The following is a 5718-nucleotide window of genomic DNA, read 5'->3' as shown; positions in this document are numbered from 1 at the left end:
TCCAACCTCACAATTTTAACCAGCAAATATCTAAAAACACACTTAGCCCATCAGCATTAAGGGCATTTAGACACTGGTCATATCTGTCCATATCAGGTAACCTAACCCAGAAGCAGAATTTTTGAAATCGTTCTAACTATTCTTTATTAGTTTTCGGTACAACGGGATACCAGCTTTGAGCAGCGTAAGACAAAATGAACAATATATGATTCTGGTAAAAGAGTGGTGGGCCTTGTTGTTTTACGCTTATCTTTCTGAGCTGAATTAGATTATGGGTTAATGGTCAAGTTTTTGAGATAATAAAATCTACATGGCTTAAGAACGGTAAATAGTTGTCCCACGACCAAATGAGCGGAGCGAATTTTGAGAGTTTTTATGATAATTGCATGTGCACACAACTTACGAAAATTATTCATCAACAACGTTGGAAACCCTTGTATCTTTCTGAGCTGAATTAGAGTATGAGTTAATGGTCTAGTTGTTTAGGTAATAAAATCGACATGGCGTGAGAACCGTAAATAATTGTCTATTTGTATACCCAAAAGCTTGACACTGTTATTATTTTTATGTTCGCCATAGTTATGGTGGTAGAAGGGCCGCATGTGATTTTCCTGAGAGTAAAATTGATAGTCTGTGACTGGGCAGTATTGAGAGACATAGAGTTCTGCTTAAACCAAATAAAAGTATGATATTTATTTGAAATATAATGTTTTGATTGTTTTCTCATAATAACATTTGCTCAAACATGTGATGGTTTTGACATGGCAAATATCGAAATGAAGAAGCATTGTTTGTTGACCTTTTGCCTGTCAAAGTTATTTGTCCAACATCTTCATAATTCACTCTGAAGTAAAACTGACAGTAAAATTACTACTGCCACTTGCTGTAACGGGACTCGGCAAGGACACAATATTATTGATTTAGTCTTGGTTGATTCAGTGACAGACACTCCATATCGCTTTACAGTGTTATACGAGGTAGCTGTCATCAGCATACTTTTTATGTTTGACACTTGGCTTGAGGTCATGCACAAAAACATTCCATAGCAAAGGACCTTTGTATAAATCTACATTATAACTATAATCATGGTGAATTTGAAAAAAGTTTAAGAACTTTTTTCTAACCACAACATAAACAAATTCAATTGCTCATTTTACTTTTTGTAGCAGGTGGAGTACTATTATAACAATAACAACATTACATGATACACTAATTTCATTGTCAGAGCCTATTTTATTCTCCCCAAGCCTGTGTAACAGCCTCACAGGTGTCAGCCTCAGAGAAACCTACAGAGAAACTATATTTTTTAAAACAGCTTTAAAATGTTTCTTCTGAAACAAGGCTAACAAATTCAAGGCCTCAAGCAGTTTAGTTTTCTGGCCAAGTTAGTTGCACTCACTTTTTTAACATCTTCGATTTGTTCCATAAAACATTGGCACGCATTTCTCTTCTGTATTGAGCTATTAGTAACCGAATAATTCCTTGATCCACAGGCTGTAAGAGCTTGTATTAGCTGGCAGAAGGATCAGCTTAATGTAATTTAAGGTGACATTAATAGCATGTGCTGTGCAGCTGTCAACAATGAGAACAATATTTTTGTCAACTGATTATCTCAATTCACGAACTATTCTTTGAATATGACACTGGTCATCCACGCATTTGCGCAATATTCCACAGGTTATTTTTTATTGCCTTAGAAGTAACGCAGGTTGTAGCTTTTTTATCACTACAAGCCTTTGCTTCTTACCTGACATGTTCACAGAACAAACCATAATCAGATGATCTTTCGACGCTCCACAGTTGTGCAGCGTCTCATTTTTACAAAGATATGCATGCTCAGGTAATGCTTGATAGAATAAACTGGTTTCATCTGTATTGTACACACCATCACGAGAACAACCTGCAATTATTTTTTGCCAATGCACTTCCAGCCATGATACTGTCGGGGCATCTGCATCATACTGTTCCATGGTGCACAATTGTAAACAATGTTTCTCTATTTCTTGCATTTTTGATACAAACCACCAATTGCCACAAAGTTTCTTTCATCTGCATGGCTAAATTTTCAGTTTTTTGGCGCATTAAAAGTCCATTTAGTTGAGCATCGTCTTCTACAACATTAATAAACCATAATTTCAAGGCAGATTCGATTGCAGTATCTTTTTCAGTCGGTTTTCTTTGCGCGACAAATTCTAGTTTTCTTCAATATCTATCTCGAAGCTTGTGCTACTTTTTAAAATTTTGAACAGAAATAGCTAGAATTTGCTAGAATATTAGCAGTTTTGCAGCAGCATGTTGTTGCCCCATCTTAGGCAGCTCATCATAGCTTTATGAAATTGCAACTTTGTTTTTTATGCTTAAATCTCTATGTATCTTCATCTTGATTCTTTCGTTATGAAAGTCGTTGTAATGGCTTGCGCATTTTGTTGATCAAACCAGTAAGCTGTTATAATGGCTCTCCTGTTCGTTCTACAAAAAGCTGAATTAATGATCGCTGAGTTAAAAAATCTTCCCAAAACTTGGCCATAATAGATTTTAAAAAATGTGTTATTATTTTACTACAAAAAATAAAGGAGATAATTATTCCATTTCAATAAGAATTACCAGAATAATATTGCTGTTTTACAATTTTTTCATTTCTAGTTTGAAAAAACTTGATTACCATAACCAATGTATTACCATAACCTACTGATTACAGTAAACAGCATATTTGTAATGCATATCGCACAGATGTGGCTAGAATATTTGCAGTTATGCAGCAGTATTTTAGGTTGCCTCCATCTTAGGCAGCTTATCATACTTTTAATGCATAGTATACGTTCAGCAGGAATCAGGAATTCCAATAATATTAACCAACTAGCTGAATACCCAGCATAGTACGGAGAATAATAGATTTTTTCTTAGAAAATTTAGCAATATTCGGTATATTTAGTTGCCATTGAGTTAGTTTATTTACCTAATGAATTTGTGTAACATAAGCTAGTAAAATAAGCTAGTCTAAATATTTATTATAATAAGATTTGTTATTAGTCTAAATCTTTTCTATAATAATGGTCATTATTATAATTAAGTCAGCATTAGGAAAAATGATTGCATTATGATCTCTCTTGTTAAGCGGTTCATGAAGCAATTAAAGATTGCCAAGTGTAATGAGTATGACGCCAATTATTCAATTTAACAGTAATATTGCTATTTGGTGTAATGGTTGTTGCATAGAAGTATTAGCAAAAGCAGATAGCATAATGGAGAAACGACTGAACACCGAAGACATGCAATATTACAATAAGCATGACACTTATTACATGAAAGAAACAGCAATAAAGACAGTCATCATAAGCTCATCTACAAACAGCTTAGAAACCTCCTGTGGAAGTACATGTTGCTTACGAAGAAAGAGACATCAACAGACATTTAGAAAACTATTAAAAGATATCAGCCCTGTACCAGACACGACCAAGACAATTTGAGTTAGCCATAATTTCCAATCATTATACTCTCATGGCGTACTCAAAGCAAGTTTACTCAATTGCTAACCCTCTGCAACATAAAAAACAGAACCTGATTGCCAAAACACCTCACAGTCTAAAAAAGACATCTATAAAAGAGAACAGCTCGAACGACTCTCTCTCTATATCTGCAGTCGATCTATTTCCCCTTTCGAAAGGACCTGCTGAGGCGCGCTCCTCTGCCTCTGGAGCTTCCCTTCCTTTTCCCTCTGAAGCCTCCTTCTCTCTTGCTTCTGCCTCTGGAGCCTCTATCTTTTCCTTGCTTATAGAGCTTCCTTCTTCATCATCACATGACCCTCTTCTACTTCCCAATCTCAACTACCAAGTCTCTATGTATAAGGACTGCTATGACTCTCATCTGACTATCGAAACTCGCAGCCGTACGAGACCGAGCAAGCAAACATGGATGACCATGCGAGTAAGGGTGTAACCTTTGTTGGCTATTTTACTCTTTTGTCATTAATATTGTTTCGAATTGTGTTAGCTGTGTATGTTAATTGTTGGACTTATAGAATAAAGAAATACTTTTTACTGGTAAATATCCGTATTGCTTACAATAGCTCAACACTTCACTAGTGCCTGAACAGGTAGTAATCAAACTAGTTTCCACAAGCTAAGCAAAAGTGCACAAACTGGACATATTCAAAATAGAATGATGTGACAAAGCAAATTCTACACTGATGTTGTGTGTGGATTCGGATTAGTTATGCATAACATAATTTCTCAACATTAACTCATGACATGGTTATAGTGCCTGTCTGCAAATCTGGAGAAAACGTTTTCATTCTTATAACTGTATCGCTGTAACTGGACAAATGAATGACTGACACTGAAATTTATATATTATATCTATATATATTTCTCAAAGTATGTCTGTGTGTATTTCGTATGTCAGTCTGTTTTCCGGCTATAGCTATTATTAGAATAACTGCAGCTGGACAACAATGCTGACGCAATGTCATGGAGTACGTCATTAGAAGCCTAGCAGCTCACTGCAATTTTCCATTGGCAATGTGCCAGGCTAATAGCTTGAAAGTTACAGTTGTTTGACAAAGTTTTAAAACCTTTACAATTGTTTTCATTTTTCTCTTAATTTATTTTCACTACACAAAACACTTCTCTCATGATATGTAGTTTGAAAGTTATGGTAAATGTTGTTTTATATTAAATACAAATCAATTTTTTGTCCAGACTTTTTTATTACCCAGGCAACGCCGATTAGCACAGCTAGTATAACAATAAGACCAAATTCTTAGTGAAATGTCATCAGAGGAGACTAAAACATCCCAGGTATATCCTGAATTGCCCATAACAAGACAGAACTTGAACTCAAAACAAGAATTTCTCAACAATATCATAAGCTATCTATGCCAATTAAAGACACCAAGCGGAAAGCTGCTAGTGGAAAATAATAGGAAAACCTTAATTATCGGTTTTGAGTCAGCAGCCAAATCTGGACATTGCATTGCTCAATATCTTTTCAGCAACTACCCTTACATCAACTACTTCCTAACCTTTAATATCAACCAGGATCCCGTTGAGAGTCTGTTTTCCACAATACGATTTAAGGGTAATTATAACAATTATCCGGATGTGCAGCGCTTTACATCTGCACTTCGAGCACTGTTCATAAAAGCAGTTATCACACCAAGTTCCAATGATAACTGTATTGATCTGAATGTGAGCAGGGCTAAAAAAACTGGCCAACTCTTACTACATTCTCTGGCTAGAAAGAAAAAGAAGAAAGAAGAGACAAAATCTGAGGAAGGTGAAGATGAGGAGTTCGGTGACGAGGAATTTTTTCTAACTCAAATGTGATGACTGTATCAAGTTCTTGACCGATGTAGATGTAGTGGGAAGTAGAAGTAGAGATGACATAACCCTAATTTCAGTTAAAAACAGAAGAGGATTGGTGACCCCATTGATAGGCCGAATATGTATTACTGCAGAAAAATGCTTATGTTCCCACATGGAGAGCTATGGTATCACACAGAGAGTTTTTAAACAAGTAACATCACAGATAATAACACATGTCTTGTTACATAACATCACTCAAGGTTTCACATGCACAGTGCATGCCACCAATCTAGTCAAAACTATAGTAAATCGCTATATTAAAATCAGAATACACTATGCAGTTTCAAAGCAGGAACCTAGTTCAACCAGCCTTAGTCAAAAACTATCTCATCTAGTTATGTTCAGTCATGTCTAA

Source organism: Watersipora subatra, chromosome 7 (assembly GCF_963576615.1).
Source record: "Watersipora subatra chromosome 7, tzWatSuba1.1, whole genome shotgun sequence".
NCBI classification, from domain to species: domain Eukaryota; kingdom Metazoa; phylum Bryozoa; class Gymnolaemata; order Cheilostomatida; family Watersiporidae; genus Watersipora; species Watersipora subatra.
Note: the sequence above shows the minus strand (reverse complement) of the source record.